At 35.3% G+C, this 18,296-nt stretch overlaps 1 protein-coding gene across 3 annotated transcripts in view; it reads right to left on the bottom strand.

Moving 5' to 3' along the window:
• Positions 1-16,154, bottom strand: part of LOC113500079 (translation initiation factor IF-2-like) — a 32,828-nt gene extending 16,674 nt beyond the window's left edge. For 2 of the 3 annotated variants that reach the window (XM_026880748.1, XM_026880751.1), the window contains exon 1: positions 11,839-12,068. The gene's annotated coding sequence lies outside the window, so the exon portion shown is untranslated. Of the gene's footprint in view, positions 1-11,838; positions 12,069-15,926 lie in introns of those variants that run through there. The other variant, XM_026880749.1, reaches the window with a different exon arrangement.
• Positions 16,155-18,296: the final 2,142 nt, after the last annotated feature.

Below are 18,296 nucleotides of genomic sequence, written 5' to 3'. Positions count from 1 at the left end.
AATTGATTTTATTAAATTGCGTAATCAAATTAATGGTGAATGAATTATTTCCATTTTGAGTAACTCTGACAATGACATCTAATATGTATGGGACCCGAATACGGCTAGGCCTATAATAATTAAAGACATCCCTCTATAGAGCTATATAGCTTCCCTCTATAGCTTGTTGAGATCGCATTCTGTAGTAAGTATTTTTTTCATAGTAATTCTGACCTTGATCTGACCTGATCTGAAATTGTTGAGAATCAATAGTATTCGAGGGACTAAATCACTTTCCCTGGCACCCGCAGTTCTACAGAACAACGTCTATGGATAAAACTGAAAAATAAGGTATAATTATACCAAGTTTCATCGAAATCGAACAGTTATTTTTCTCGTGATGCCTGAACATACAGACATACAAAATAAATTTTAATCACATATATGGGTTTGGTCACTTACTGCTGTTTATTTTTTCAATATTTTCAGTGTACAGAATTGACCCTTCTACAGATTTATTAAATTTATAGATAAATGAATAGAACCGTAATAGGAGATCTTAGAACCCTACACGGAGTTACCTGGAAATAATTACCTCCGTAATAGGAAAACTACTCATGTTTTCGATAATCCTAATTCTGACCCATAAATATTTCGATAAATAAAAGAGTAAAAATGCCTAATCAAACATTAACAGTTTTTTGGCTCAGATTTGTAAAACTCAAGTCAAAATTTATACAAAATAAATGTTTTGTGATAAATCAAAATACACCTTCCCATTTTTGCCTCTTCTAAGAAACTAACATTTTGTACTCGACAGTTTTCATATTTAACTAGATTTCCAATTAAGAACACATACCACAGAATATGGTTTTTAAGTTATGTGATTAATAATTATTTCAACTAAACTTGAAACTAATTGAATAAGTTAATCAATTGAAAGTTATGAACAATTAAACATGACCAGTACTTTTCCTATTTCGGAGTCATAACACTGTATTAGGATTAATTTTTAAAATTTGTATCGTATTACGGCGGTGTTTTATTTTAAAATTTTTTGGTAAAAAATGACTTACAAATATAAAATAAGCTATTTAAATAGTGAGTGTAATAATAAGAAAATGCTATAAATAACAAAAGAACAAACTCGAACGGCATCTTAATACGAAAAACTTAGTTTCTAAATATTTGTGTATTTACTTTTGTTGTTCCGCGTTTGTATGGAAACACCTCTCACGTCGATTACGTTACAGAGACTGATTGATTTTGTTGTGTTGTCTATCTGTTATAATTGCAAATGTCAGTTAAGTCATAAAGTAAAAGATTTAGAATAAATAGTTTCGGTTTTCGTCTACCTACACTGAATAAAACGGGAATAAAACGCGAAAATATAAATACCACCGTAATAGGAAGCGATTTTGACTACCGCCGTATTAGGAGCGTTTACCTTAGTCACTATTTTGTATTCATGTTGCCAAATTTGTGGAAATAGGAGAAACATGAATTATTTGTATGAATACCAGTTTCAATAAACAACGCTGTTTTGAATTGCACGATTATAAATTTCGTGTTTGCATTTAATAATGTACCTATTCATTCTCTATATTGAAACCTATAGAAAACTGATGGTAATTTTTTTGCTATAATTTAGTTCAATTGAATAGTAGGCATGTAATAATATTTATTGTTTTAAAACAATTCTTTTATGTGGCCAAATGATATTCCACATAGAATGAAAAAAGAATCAACAAAATCAGTTAATTCAATCGGAAGCTTTGAGGTAACAAACACAAAAAAACCACAAACGTATTAAGAAACCTCCTCCGTTTTAAAGTCTGTCGAAAACAATACTTTCAATGTTAGAAGTGTATTTGACTAACCGAATCTAAAAATCAAATCAAATCACTCCAATGTATGGAATTTGAAAGTTCAATTCGTATCCTTGTAAACTTGAATAGAAATACTATTTATCGAAAGGGAGCTAACTTCACTTGTGAGTGAGCAAGCCCAAAAAACAAAACCCTGATTAATTTAAAAACCATCCAAAAGTACGCACGCGTTTGACCAACGTGCCTATTTACAACTAAGTACTGACGTTTATTAAAATATACGAGTATATTATTTTATTCTACATCGTACTGATTAATGTTGCAGTTTCAATCTGCCAACCATTAGCTGATTCCAAAAATTTCAATACATACATATTTTAAAACAAAAGCAACTATTCATTTTCAAACTGTCAATAGGTAGGTACATGTCGATTCTAAAAACTGAATTTATATAAAACCTTTTTCCAATTTCCAATATGTTATTACTCGCTATTCCACAAAGGATCCTGCGGATTACGTCACAACGCACGCGCGGACACCAGGTCCATTTTCATTAAGCTGAGCGCTAGATTATAATTATTCATGCGTGCAGCCGCAGGTGCACGAAAACTAAACACTACTCTGAATAGATTGGTTCCACAAATGACACAGCATTTACAACTATTACACAAACCACTCTCATATAAATATTTAAAATGTATTGTTTGTTTTAATTATTTCGCTCGAATAACCAAATTGGATATCTCTTCATAAAATGCCCACTCAGAGTGTTTTATGGAACCCAACGCGACATAATGATGATCTTATCTTGGATAAAGTTGTTCCAAACGATTCGACGGACGACGGAAATCTTATAAACTCAATTGAATGAACATAGAGCACACAACTGACTAAGTAAACCAAATTACCTACCACAAGTCCGGATTTATCCAAATCTGCATATTTTCACACGCGATGTCATATTAATATGCATAAGCTCAGGAAACAATAGTAAATACTTAAGGCTTTATCGAGGCAATTAAAGAACAATAAATGTTTCGCATTTGTAATGCTGCCATGCACTGACCGCCGGTCAAACTAAATAAAGTTCCCTCTGTTACAGAGACGTTTGAAAGGTCAACGAAGCATATTGTTCTGAAATTTGCGATGAAATTCAATTATTGTGGTGCAGCCGATGGATTTATATTCAAAGGACGGCCGACTGACAAACAGAGCTAATAACGCATTCACACTGTCTGGGTATGTAAATGAATATTAAAATATGTGCTTAGAAATCAACTAGTAACCTCCAGTGTACTCATATTACAAGGTTCTTTAAGCCTCATTCTAACTCGAACAGAGAAAAAAAAATAGTCCGAAGGCTCAGAAAAATAAAGAATTTCTAAGTTAAATTAAGATTGAATCGCGGCTTATGAAATCAATTTTACAATCTCCACCTTTTAAAGCGTTGTAAAAATGAAAGACTGGTAAATCCGTCAGCCGTAATATCCGAGCACTCTGGGTGATAGACTTCCGTCGATAACTATATTTTATAAACTCTTCCTGAAGGTTAGTTTTAGCCTCGAGTCTGACGTCACTGAGCAAAACGTGGAAACAAATTCAAATGTACGGCTGATTCTAAATGGCCGCTCCCCAAAGAGGTTTACTTGAATTTTAAATAAACCAAGTGCTTAGGACTTTTAGATGCGACTATTTTTATTTAAATTTCCATTAAAACACTTTTTACATTGAGTTAATTGTAATTAATGACTGTATTCATTAAGTGTTTCTCAGTTTTTAAATAAGAAACTGCATCATCGTATTCTTACCAATATATACTCTCTCACATGACAGACACTTAGAGCAAACTAATTTACAATCTGAAAATGACAGCGGGTGTAGGAAAATAATTAGGATATTACTAGCTGACCCAGCAAACGTTGTTTTGCCGAATATTTTTTTTTTTCTGGTTGTATGTATTTTTAATGACACATTAAAAATACATACAACTAGAAAAATACATACAACCATGAATTATGTGAGCAACCCTTAACACTTAGGGGTATGAAAAATAGATGTTGTTCTATTCTCAGTCCTACTCAATAAGTATACAAAATTTCATAAGAATCGGTCGAACCGTTTCGGAGGAGTAGAGTAACTAACATCGTGACACGGGAATTTTATATATTAGAAGAAGAAGAAGAAGAAGAAGATATAAACACGGCTACTAGTCCGCCCACTAAACTTTAATAAAAGCATGACTTAACAAGCGTTGCGTTTCAGTCTACTTCCACGTTTAACAATGTTTCTTTATATTTATATTACAAGTAAAGGCTAAACCACAAAGTACGCGTATATTTTAATTAACTGCTGCTGGAACTTCACAAACAGTTGCCTCGCCTGCCACCAGCACTGACCAACTAATATATTAATTTTTCCTAAGTAAATAGAAATAATAGCGTGTAACGCTGCTATCGTTCTGCTTCAACAACGCTATCTAAAAGAAAATAACATATTAAAAATGTATTTTAATTTAGTTTCCTACAAACATTGTGGGTTATGAGAATTTCTTTGCATTTGTAGATATTCTTTTAATGTTTTCCTTTATTTGCAATGTCTCTAACTTTTCTGAATGTAGTCTCAAAACGAATTTAATAAGGGATGATATTAAACTGACTTTCATGGTTATTTTTAAAGTCATTTAAGTAGAACGATTCTTTATTCATTTATTTTATTTAGAGATACATGTGTGTGTGTGTCTTTCTGATTTCGACTACTATTTATGTTAAAACACACGCTACCAAACACCAAACCGGTATTTGAGAAAACCCATTTACAGTACTTGAGTGTTTCAATTCAATATGGTGCACAAACGAATTCGCTGTACTACTGAGTACACCTTTCAAGCAAATTTCGAATCTCGACAAATGGAACATCCAACACTATGTGATTTCAACAAATCTCTACAGAGCTTAGGGAGGCCCCCAGGAAGGTATTCAGACTAATGGGTGGATCTCTTTATAGACGTCATGAATTACTAAGGCCATTTGTGAACACACTAAGACAACATCACATATGTACATTGTTCTGAATCCAAAGTAAATTGCTAAAGCACTTGTGTTATGGAATTCAGATACAACGAAGGTACCACAAACACCCAGACCCGAGACAATGACCCAACTGGGGATCGAAGCGACACCTTGAAACCGGTGCGTACCTACACCACTCGACCACGGGGGTCATCAAAATAATTATTAACCAAATCCTTGAATTATCGAATGAATAACGTCGATCAATACTAAGTGAACGTTGAATAAATTACACTGTAAACACCATTCAATATTCATAATTGTACGCTATGGGCGTCATAAGAAAATGACAGATGTCCTTAGTGCAGCTGTTAAAAACCACAGTCAGTTGCTTTTCTTCTCACAAACGATGATCCTTTAGAAGTTAAAAGTTTAAAAAATCGTTCATATAACTCAACTGAACTGAGAAAATGATTAGAAAACGTCTTATTTGCCTAGTCCAAAAAAATACGATCACCGAATATTAAGATCAGATGTCGATTTTCAGAATTATAAGTTGTAATTGCTAACAAAGTTAATGATAAAAACCGTGGAAAAATCACGAAATTTTCCTCGTTATTGTTTTATGAAGAGCGGGTTTAAGCACAATACAATATTTAATCTACGTGCTGAATGCTTTCGTTTACACGGCGCTAGGTGGTACAAGGACGTCTCGGGAGAGCGGCGCGTGCCGGCCGCCGCGTCCGTCCAGCTTACAGACCGGTCATTAAATAGATGCATAAACCCTTTTCATCATTCCCAGTGTTTTCCTATGTTTCAACCTTTGCTAAACCCGCTAAGCCCGCAAAATGTACATTTACGTCGTCGCCGTAATCTCTGTCCGTGTTTTAATATTTTTAGCGTGAATTAAAGGTTTAAGCTGATATTTTTTTGACCCTGTCCTCATAATTTTACATTACAGGATTAAATGCAACTGTTTAATTGTTATTCGTGTTTACCTAAATGAAAAGATAGCAGTTAACTGAAATATTTATATTTTTTTATGCATTAAGCGTCTGTCTAATTTTGTATAAGAGTGCTGCTATTTCTAAACTTTAGTTCGAAGCTGCTTTCAATATTACAGAATTTCAAAAGATGTTGACTTGAATGCACACAAATAGTTTGTTTTTAACAAAACCGTTTGAAATATCTTCAAGCGGAATGCGAAATAACACCGTTGCGACAGAATCTCGAATACCTATTTCCTCTCGGATTAAAATCTTAGTGCTAAGAGTTGCTTTGTTTCACTTTATTAAAGTCAAGTAACGCGATAGGATCTTTAGATGTCTTTAAAGTCGCTGTACTAAGAGCTATTAATCCCTATTTTAAATACTACTCCCAAGTCCTTATATTTTCAGTTTTAAATAATTCTTATAGCATAATACGAAATAATTAGTATCATGTGGAAAATTCTCAAAAAGTCACATTCGTCCCACTCGCCATGCTAAAAGCTAATTGAATACCTATGTCCAAAAATCCCTAAAAGTTTCAGTAACGAGATTTCGGAGAATGGATTAGTGCATCAGTGCTTTTAGAGCTACCCTACCGGTAAAAGCCCCTTTTTCCAATATCCCTGGCAGGAATAATTAAATTTACAGGCCCACGCACGCCCTCTGTGTACCTAGTAATCAACTACAACGAAATAAGAAAAACTCTTTGAAAGAGCGAGGCTTAAAATTAATAATCTTTGAAGACAGGAAAAGTCCTACGAACTGCGCAGGTAGCTAATTAACTTGTCTACCTCGATTTAAAACTAACCTTTAATATGAAAATTCTTAATATTTTTCAAGAAGAAATATTAAATCCAATAAAATTACCTGCACAATATTGAGTGAATCTAATAAACGATTTCCAGGATTTAATTTCTACATCTTCCAGACGAAGTAATAATTCAAATGTAAAATGAGCTCGATCAAAGTATTAGTACCGGCTCCGAGAGTAGGCGACCTTTCAACTTGTCTATTGTTGGGATCCAAGCAATAAAATTATTATTGCTCTGAAGTTTAATATCAGACAAACATATAAATACTTGGCTATTAACAGAGAAATTTTGTGGAATGTTCTTTCTTAAGTTTTTGTTTTCTTACTAGATTTTTAGATTTTTTTTGCGGGGCCCATATCTTCTCCATATTTTTGTCATGCACTTTACAAGTTACTTAAAAGTATGTTTTCTTAAGTCTGGAGAAAAATATGTGATTTCCAGAAAAGAGGATAGATAATGAGAGTAAATATCCACTCCAGGACCTAAATTACCTCAATTGAATGTATTCAATTGCTCTACAGTGTATAGAAGCAAGGCAGGTAACTAGACAACAACTTAACTTCCAATTACGTGAATTCATCTGGAATTGACGTTCTTAATAAGATTCTATTCAATCAAAGGTCCTTGGTAATCAGAAACATGATTTCAATTTTAAATCAATCATAGGTATCGGAAATGTAGCTGAAATAAAAAATCCACGGAAATCCTTGAAAAAATTAAGGAAGATAAAGTAGCGAACGATTCAGTATTTTCGGAAAACAATTCCGAATAACGTTACGTTTGGAGAACGCTCTTGAGAGCAAAACATTATTCTGCCGAACTTTTATCTGGAATTTTCAAGAGGCTTAATGCTCTTGAAAAATTCCGAATAAAATCCATCGAATAGTTCCAACATCAGACTCGTCAGGATAGCGAGAAGCACTCCAATGTATTATATTTTAAGTTAGCGGAAATCCACTCGAAAAATGTTAGAGAATTTCAGATTTTTCAGTGTTTTCGTAGAACGTTATTGTTTTGAGTTTCAATCAAATATGAGTTTCGTACTAGCTAAACCTAGTTTTCAATAATTTGGAAGTATACTGTATTGATTTACGGGAAGCGTAATTAAATTGCACCAATTAGGCAGATAAGAAACGATTCGTATCTTTGAATGAGCCATGTCTATGGCGTTGGTCAAATACCAATTTCCATTGATCAAACAAGAATGATTCAATATAATAAAGAAGATGATTTCAAACTAGAAACCAAGTTTATCTTCCTGTTCTCTCCCTGGTTATCTGTAAAGGACTGTCTAGAAAGTTTGACGAGAGCTCTTGATAGTCGAGTCAAACATCCGAGTTGGTTTAGACTTGGAACCAATATCCTTTATTTTACAAGAATTCGAAATAAAGGCTTTGTTTTGTTATGCTTCGGAAGAGCGGAGCCGCGGTGAAGAGTTCCATACTCCTACTGATAACTTATAGAGAAATGTAATTGAACTCTCATAAAGGTCCCAACTTCCTCAATAATACCGTTACATGCACAAATTCTTGTGAAATTTGTAGCACGGGTTTAAAGTTTAAACTCATAATACAACTTCGGCTCAAAGTTTACACTTTGAGAACGTAATTAATATTGAGAACGCTGTCAATTCAAAGTTGTGACAAGATGAGGTTAATTAGCAAGTATTTCTTAGTTGCATGAGAGAAGTGCACTAATTTTATGGTCGTGTTTAGAAACAAGAGGAAACTTTAACCACATCTAATGTAAGATTGAATTTCTTGAAAGTAAATCCAGGCGGGGAAGAAAAAACCACGTCGCATGTATTTTTAATTAAATACAAAGCAAGCTTTGCGAATATTGAATATGTAACTAGCAGTTGGGAAATGTATTGACCATTTTCAAAGCAGTGCATACAATGATATTAGTTACGTATATAAAAGAACTAGCTGTTGCCCGCGACTTCGTTCGCGTGGTTAGAAGATATATGTTATAATTTATACCTGCCTTCTATCTATCTATCTGTTTTCTATCTACCTTGTAGGATTCAGTCAGCGTTTGCACTGTAAGCGCAAAAAATGTGTTTTTTTACGACCTCACATTAGAAACCTCTAAAATTGTAGCCTATGTGTTATTCTGATGTATAAGCTATATTGTGGTAAAGTTTCATTCAAATCCATTCAGTAGTTTTTACGTGAAAGAGTAACAAACATCCATACATCCATACTTACAAACTTTCGCCTTTATAATACTAGTAGGATATTGTTTCGACAGCTGGTTTCTTTTTCTAATGTCCGCGTATTTTAATAACAGTTTATTCAGTTCCACTTATTTGTGATCATATGCAGTTCAGATAAAATTTCACATACAGTTTTACTATAATTAAATGTCATGGCATCCATGGTCCGATAAATTGATTTTGAATATCTGAAAATGCTCCTGTGACACTGAACATGCATGTTTATGACATGTGTCTCATTAATTTTGACGTCCATCCTATTGTTGTTATTAAGTTATAATAAAGCGTTAATTCCGCAATACTTGAGCGAATATTTAATTCGCAGTTGTGAGTGCTTTGAAACAAAATTGGAATGAAACAAAAGTGAATGAAGTCACATTTATTACTGTCCTTTAACTTGAATTAAATAGGAGTGGTTAACTTTTTTAATCAGGGTTAATTTAGTGGAATAAATGAAGTCTTTAATTAAAATCTACTATATATTCAGGTGAAAAATATTGGTTCTGCTGGCAGCCAATTACTTACTTTTAAATGTTCCTAATCCATTATCATCTTGGAGATCAGCGAATGAAATACCTTTATTTGTCAAATTATTCAACCTATTAGAATTATATTATCGTATCCTAGTTGTATTTTTGGGTTTCAAGTTGATAAAGTGATTACATTGGCTATGTGCTCGAACAGCACAGACTTCGGTGTAATATTTTTTCCAGAAAAACGCCAACAATTTTAAAAGCTCTCTTACGACAACAATATTGCTCAAATTGATATTTATTAAGACTAGTTTTAAAATAATTATGTTTACCTACATTTCAAGCCCCTTTTCTCTCGCGGCCTTTTTTTCAAGAAATTTCTAGTACTTTCGAAAATGGCCAAGAGATTCTGATAAATACACGAGTCTTTGTGCCGTACAGTCGGCTAACCGTGAGTGCAGATGGCCGGAGCGGCACCTATACTTATATACGAGTATGTAACTAAACTGTTTAGTCAAGGAGATGTCATTAACATCTAATAACATCTCTAAACTGATTACAATTTCAATTACAGTCCTCACACAAGCTGTCCTCGGTCATCGTCACTGGAGCGTAATGTTAGTATTAATCCTGCGTGATTAATAACATTAAATTAATTTTCAGGCTACAACGGTATTACGTCTATGTAATTCAAAGCAATATTATTGAAAATTAATTTCCTATTTCACGCCTTATTGCGTACAGTGAATCTAGTTGCATATTAATCATTCGCGGTTTGTCTAATATTTATAGCCTTAAGTAAATATTTGATCGATTTCGGTTTTTAAGACAAGGTTCAATTGGTATATTGCAACAAAATTTTCTGCGTATTTGTCTAACACAGTGTTACAGGTATCAAATGATTTATATTTTTGAGATTGTGAAAATGAATCCATTTCCATCCTAGATGCACAGCGACTTTTTTTTAATTTTCTGTCTATATTCATACATGGTATTGTATGAAGCATTTAGAATAGATCATATTTCTTTGCGAAATAGTCAAAGTATGTACCAGTAATATTATTGAACAAAGCCATAGCATCGCAAAACATTTTTCAGGGCGAAGCTCACTCGCGGATCGAGAGTTGTCTGAGAGCAAAGGATTCAGGGTGGCTTACTGACAAATAACGTGTGAAATATGCAGTCTTGGGTTTTATTCTTGTGGCAAATGGACAAGACAATTTATTTTATGTGAATATTTTACACCCTAAGGCGAAAGCTGTCTTTGGATATCTTTGTTGAGAAAATATTGTGCTAAAGGAAGATGTCGGTTCACTCTCTCAAGATATGACATTATTCTTTTAAAATAATTTTATGTCCAACATAAAAATCGAACTGTTTGCTGTGTCTGTCTGATTCCTACTGTTTTAATCCAATCGCATCGCAAGAATGGTAATACTTTTAGACAAATAATTTTCTTAATACTATTGAATAAGGGTTAAATGATTGTATCACCCATATATTTTAACCCGTAACCGAGTTTTTCCGTTTTTTTTTATCTTTGTTTTATCATTATCATGGGAGAAGAGATTGGAATATTAAGAGAGCGCGGATAGCCGAGCGGCCGCTACGCCGCCTAATGCTGAGCGCGATGTGTCGCAGCTTCGATTCTCGCTTTAGATAAATGTTGGTTTGATCGACAAAAAAGTCAAATCTGGTATTTTTACTTTAGTTTTAACCGTATCGCTGCTTTACAAAGTAAATTGTTAAGAACAACTTTTGCAAGACTAACAAAAAAAGAATTATCTAGAATTTAAATTAGTAAAGCGCATTAGCGCCATGGTTTAGAGATTTGCCTTTTTTCTTGTGACGTTGCCCGTCGCACGACCTGTTCTTTTGTAAAGAGTAAGCAAGCGCAAAATTTACTAATTTTGTAAATTTGAGATATTATAAGGCAATTGAGGAAAAATGTGTGGTATCTGGTGCCCGAAGATTCTGCTATCGGCTCCTCGTCCCTCCGCTATCCTATACTTATGAGACTAATTACAGAACACATGCAGCGCGCACTCGTAGACAACAGCCTCCAGCATCCCTGTCCCAAACGAGAGTGTCACACATTGTGAACAATAAAAGACTTCATTTTAATATAGTTTTTATTTAGTTTGCATTAATAAATACAGTATATATAAACTCAGGTGCTTTGTTTCAGCGCAGACGGTGAATACTTCTTTCAGTTTGTGATGTCGCGGTTTTATCCGAACTTTGTTAATCTTAACACACTCCCAGCACGAACACTAATTAATATACACTTCACCACACTACGGATCAAGGAAGTAAATTAAAATATAACTCACTTCACCAATATTTCACACAGATATAAAAAAAAAGTAAATCGCTTGTTAAAAAATATATAGTTACGCACGATTAGCGAAATGAACTCAAAAAATTCGAATTAAATAAACACTTTATCACTGACCCGAAAAAATTAGTAAAAAATCGCGAAAAATAATTAATTTCGACCGCGAAAATTTAAAATTATATCTGAACTTACCAATAAAGAGCGGTTAATCTGGTGTTAGAGTGCGACGCGGGACGATATGAGCCATGTCGGATGCAGAGAGCAGCGTGGACGCAGAGCGCGGCGCGACACAGACTAGCGGCAGAGTGCCGGATGGCGGCGCGAGCGGGAGCGTGCTGCGGCAGGCGTGAGGCGAGCGCGACTGACGCCGCAGCAGCGGGCCCGCCGCTTATATACGCGGCACCCCCCGCGCCCGCACCCAGCCCCCGCCCGCGCCCCGCCTTCACCCCTGAGCCCGGGGATTTTATTACGCAGCTAGCATGTACCTACCCCTATATACCGACACAGGTACATACGCCTTATGTACCGCTGAAGTATATCGACTTTAGCGCGGCGCAGAGGTTCCGGTGGCGCAGTGGTTACTTGACTCAGAACAAAGGTTTTGCGATACGCCTTTGTCATTTTAATTATTTTTTCAAGATTTTTCTTTTTTTTATGTAGGATACTGTGTAACATTTTGCGTCGTACGACGCAGCGTTCAAAGTAGTAAATAAAAAGAAAAAACACTTAAACTGAATGTTTTAAGTAATTGAGACATTTCTTAAAAAAATCTAAGAAATTTTGGTGTAAATGAATTCTCCAAAAACGCCAGATCTACATCGAGAATAATTTTGGACGGCTATTTCGCTCTTTTACTCGAGTCCGAGATTTTAATTTTGCTAGAATAGATATGAAGACAACTTTTGAAGCTTTATTCACAGTCTTCATTTAGGTAATTTAACCTGTATCACTACTTGGTAATGCGTAAATACTTTTTACTATTTTACATGACTATCAACAAATAGCTTTTTTAGAAAAAAATATTTCTTTCATTTTCAAAACAAATTGAAGCCAATGACATAAAAAAAAGGATTTTTATCAGTGTAAAAAATAGTAAAAATTTCTTGGTAACAAGTAAAATTATTGAACTAACTAGTGGTTTAATTTTATATAAATATTATTTCAAGTCAAAGTCATTATAAAGAAGAAGTAAGTAAATACGCCTGACAAATTACGTGTCAGCACACATTTTCAAGTAGGTACCTCAGGTTTGCGTTGCCGCGCGTAAGAAGGTCCTTCCATTCCAATATTGATTTATTTGCGTCGACATCAGAGTGCGTGCATGTGAACAACTGAGTGCGACGCGCCACCTCGAGCGGTGCACGTATTGAAAAAGTAATTGTAGGATCCACAAAGGTTTTAATGTCGAGTCTTATTTGACCAAAAATTGAATGTTCGTAGTAACCTCCGCGGTGCTGAGATTCAAGACTCCTTAGAGTCATTTTAAAAAGAGTAGTGGCAATGTACGAGTAAGTGATTTGTCAAACAGTGGAACATAATGTTATTGTAATAACTATTTTATTAGTTATTACAATAACATTAGATTTATTTTATTCTGCGCGAATGATTTCGGGAAAAGTTTATTATGACCTGAAGCCTCGGTAAGGTCGCAAGTCAAACAGTCCGACTTATAAGCCTGAGTAAACCTTTATTAAGGAAATTATCATTTCATAAATTGACTGCACGGATAGCCGAGTGGTTGAGGTCACCACGCCAACACATTGAGCGCGACGTGTCGCGGTTTCGATCCCGGTGTAGAACAAGCATTTGTCCTAAGTCTAATAATCCCCGAATTTTTGTCCTGAGTCTAGATGTCTTTGAGCGTGAAATCTCTCGTGGCACAAAATTTTATCCCTTACTGCAGGAATCTTTTTTTTAAGTTTATCTGAACTTCTTAGCAAGTTGTGTTTTCTTACTTTTTAAAAGATAAGTACCCTACAAAAGGAGCGAAGTCTAAAATAACTCAGATATACCTGACTACTATCATCATATCGGTAAGTTTTTCGGGACTGAGTTTAAGAACGCGCCGTGAGTGATACGCCTATAACGTTTGTGTTACGAGTGCAAGTCGAAAACAAAGGATCTATTGGTCATCTGAAGACGTAAGACAAAAAGCTGCTTTAAGCCGATTTCAGGTTTGTCCGCCGTTGAAGCTATCCCTCAAAGCGAATAAATGTATCTAGTTATTACAAAGCCGCACATGTCTTCGATTTCAAAGAAGTTAACTTAGATACTGCCTTTGTAGATGCCATAACCAAAGGGGAAAAAATAGCCCCCTTACTACAGCTCCGGTGGGTGACCGCCAGTCTGTCGTCAGAATGCATCTCATTTTGGAATCACGATACCTAGGAAATTTATATTTTGTCACTAATGTCTTTTTATTGCCGCTATAAGCTAAGGTTAGCACGGTTCATAATTTAATGGGTAATGTATAATTTCTTTGCAGATTTATTTTAAAGTTCCATTTCATCCGTATAAAAATAGGGTATTATAAAACTTTGACGTCAATTTTTGGCTTTGTGAGGCATCATATCAATCACGGATTGCGTGATTTTACGAGTGTTAAAGAGGGCTGACAAAAATTATAATAATTATGATTTTTCCTTATCAAAAAATGATCTTCTAATATATAAAATTCCCGTGTCACGATGTTAGTTACCGTACTCCTCTGAAGCGGCTTAACCGATTTTTACCAAATTTTATATGCGTATTCAGTAGGTCTGAGAATCGACTAATGTCTATTTCTCATACCCCTAAGTGTTCAGGGTTACTCACACAAAAAAAAATATTTTTTGTACGAAAATTTTTGTTTTTATTTTTTTTATAATGTGGCATTAAAAACACATACAACTAAAAAAAACTATTCGTCAAAACAACGTTTGCTGGGTCAGCTAGTAAAAATAGACAGAGGGACAGTTGATGTTAATTAGAGCAAGTGAAAATTACCGAATTTCTAATATATATTTTATCAGAATCGGTTGATTCGTCATAATATTCTTTTCGTGAGAGATATGTCTTAGTATCGCTTGTAAATTAAATCCATGTCCATCACGAGACTGGTAATAGATTAAGGCATTTTCTATTCTAAATACTTTAGCATGAAGTGCACACTATTCAAATAAATGTATATTTTGTACGATTATAAAGAAGAATTGCAATATTTCAATTGTATTTCGTTTCTGAGACTACGTAACCGTAAAACAAAGCAGTTAGATACTGAAAAAGTATTTTTCAAGCTTTTTTGTTTCGGACCTTTCGATTCTAAGGGTTACTAAGGGTATTTCAAATTTGGCGAAATATCCGCGGGTTTCAACGCTTGGAATGCAATTTTTTGGATTATTAGGTGATGCTTACCTAACGTTAGCAATTTTCACTTAGAGCGCTGGCTGCTGGGTGTGATTTGGTACGTTGGTAGCAATCTTATTAAGACAAGCATCATGAGAGGCACTCTTGGATATACGTATGGTAAGGATTTGCTTCAACACGCGTTTGGCCAGTTCGGAACAGATCGTTCTGTTATTTTTGACTATTAACTACCTTAAAAAATGTCTTTGTGGGGACACAGCCGAAGTTAACAATTGTAAATACCGACCGCAAATAATCAAAGTTGCGGAATAATGGGAATAAGTGCTGATGATAAAGAGGATTTTTTTTTGTATTGTCAGGTGCCAAAAGAGTTCTGCTATCGGCTCCTCGTCCCTCCGCTATCCTATACTTATGAGACTAATTACAGAACACATGCAGCGCGCACTCGTAGACAACAGCCTCCAGCATCCCTGTCTCAAACGAGAGTGTCACACATTGTGAACAATAAAAGACTTCATTTTAATATAGTTTTTATTTAATTTGCATTAATAAATACAGTATATATAAACTCAGGTTCTTTGTTTCAGCGCCGACGGCAAATTCTTCGTTCAGTTTGTGATGTCGCGGTTTTCTCTGAACTTTGTTAATCTTAGCACACTCCCAGCACGAACACTAATTAATATACATTTCACCACACTACGGATCAAGGAACTAAATTAAAATGTAACTCACTTCACCAATATTTCACACAGATATAAAAAAAAACGTAAATCGCTTGATAAAAAATATATAGTTAAGCGCGATTAGCGATTAGCGAAATGAACTCAAAAATTCGAATTAAATAAACTTTATCACTGACCCGTAAAAAATAAGTAAAAAATCGCGAAAAATAATTAATTTGGACCGCGAAAATTTAAAATTATATCTGAACTTACCAATAAAGAGCGGTTAATCAGGTGTTAGAGTGCGACGCGGGACGATATGAGCCATGTCGGATGCAGAGAGCAGCGTGGACGCAGAGCGCGGCGCGACACACTAGCGGCAGAGTGCCGGACGGCGGCGCGAGCGGGAGCGTGCTGCGGCAGGCGTGAGGCGAGCGCGACTGACGCCGCAGCAGCGGGCCCGCCGCTTATATACGCGGCACCCCCCGCGCCCGCACCCAGCCCCCGCCCGCGCCCCGCCCTCACCCCTGAGCCCGGGGATTTTATTACGCAGCTAGCATGTACCTACCCCTATATACCGACACAGGTACATACGCCTCATGTACCGCTGAAATATATCGACTTTAGCGCGGCGCAGAGGTTCCGGTGGCGCAGTGGTTACTTGACTCAGAACAAAGGTTTTGCGATACGCGCGCTGGACAAATATAATTTCTCATCCTTGCCAATGTAACGATTAAATAAGAAGTACTATTAAGAGTTCTTAGATGTATGATTACTGATGAAATTCAAAAGATAAGTGTGAATTAATTGGAATTCATAGACTGATGTGGATTATGTGTAAACAGGCCGGTAATTTGTACATGTTTTTACCTTCTTTAAGGGCGTCAGATTAGCAGCCTTGATTAGAGGAACTGTGAATTGAGTTTTCAGACTTATTTCTCAGCAAAGTATTTTTTGGTACTATTACGTGTAGTAGTGACTTAATTAGTAAATACATTTGATAACGAATACTATTACCGCCGGAATAACTTTAGGCATATTACAGGCACGCGGCCTCGGTAACCGGAGCAGTCTCGAAAGTATCATTGCCATGAGTACGAAGGGCTTTTAAACCAAATAGTTATTTGTCTTAATGGATATAATAAGTGGTGCGTCTGGAGAATACTGTGCATGAAGTGCTACGGCCTGGGTTCGAATCCCGCTTGAGAGAAACGTGATTGAGAACTACAAGGTATTTTTCGAATATCATGAAAAAATGCCACAAGCTCTTAATCTAACTCTGAAAGCGGTAGTTTTATAAGGCAGGTCTTTTAAATAAGATGTCTCCTTTTATACCGGTACATCTATTTATAATATATTTTCCTTTGCCTCTTTATTTACTGTGTACTTTATAACCCTGCGCAAACCCAGGTGTCTTTTGACTTAAAAGATGAATGGAAATTAAAGTTTTCATTTTATAGTAGCAAAAAACAGCTCTATTTAATCTAACCGAGTGGTTTTCTGATCTTTTAAACAGATTTTAAAAAGATAGAGCTCACTGTACCGAGCTGAAATGATAATATTATTTTTCTGTCGTTCAATTTCTTTTCCGCTTTAAAGCGCTGTTTTTTCTTAAGTGGATTTAATTTTTTGACTGTTTTGAATTGAAAAAGGACCATTTGACTGCAATTTAAGATAGATGTACCTTAAAAGAGATGCCACGGAAGCGCAATAAAAAAATTACGCTAAAATCAAAGTGCTCCAAAAGGAAAGCAACACTTGAAGCGTTAAGACAATGATTACGATGTAATACGACAATACAGGAATTGATTTTTTTTTCCATTAATTTTTTTATAATAAAGGTTGAAAGTTTTATAAGCAATGGATCGTACGTATTTGCTATGTAATAAAATCATGCAAATTAGTATTGGACTAACGACTCAGAAGTTGTACTACCAACATCAACATCCTTGCCTTCTCCTTACTATGTTAGGATCGGCTTCCAGTGTAACCCGATGCCGCTAAGTACCAGTGTTTTACCAAAAGTAACTGCCTTCTCAACCTTCTCAACTTAGTAACCTGGGCAACACGGTACCCCTTAGTTAGAATTATTGTCAGACTTTATAGCCTCCGACTACCCGTAACGACTGTCAAAGACGTATGAGTGATAGCCTGGACCCACTGTTTAACTTGCCTTCCCAAACTACCAATTAAATTTTAATTATTAAATTTCATCTCGATATATATTGGCCAGTTTCAGAATTTGAACGTTTATATACTCAGCATTATGCAGCACTGCCCCCTCTGCGCAGCGGTGTTTTACCAAATCTCTTATTTAAGAGTTGGTGCGTCTGGAGAATACTGTGAGAGTGCTACGGCCTGGGTTCGAATCCCGCTTGAGAGAAACGTGATTGAGAACTACAAGGTATTTTTCGAATATCATGAAAAAATGCCACAAGCTCTTAATCTAACTCTGAAAGCGGTAGTTTTATAAGGCAGGTCTTTTAAATAAGATGTCTCCTTTTATACCGGTACATCTATTTATAATATATTTTCCTTTGCCTCTTTATTTACTGTGTACTTTATAACCCTGCGCAAACCCAGGTGTCTTTTGACTTAAAAGATGAATGGAAATTAAAGTTTTCATTTTATAGTAGCAAAAAA

The sequence above is a fragment of the Trichoplusia ni genome, chromosome 13 (assembly GCF_003590095.1).
Source record: "Trichoplusia ni isolate ovarian cell line Hi5 chromosome 13, tn1, whole genome shotgun sequence".
In the NCBI taxonomy this organism is placed as follows: domain Eukaryota; kingdom Metazoa; phylum Arthropoda; class Insecta; order Lepidoptera; family Noctuidae; genus Trichoplusia; species Trichoplusia ni.
The sequence above is the reverse complement of the archived record's forward strand: the minus strand, read 5'-3'. Positions and strand labels throughout refer to the sequence as shown.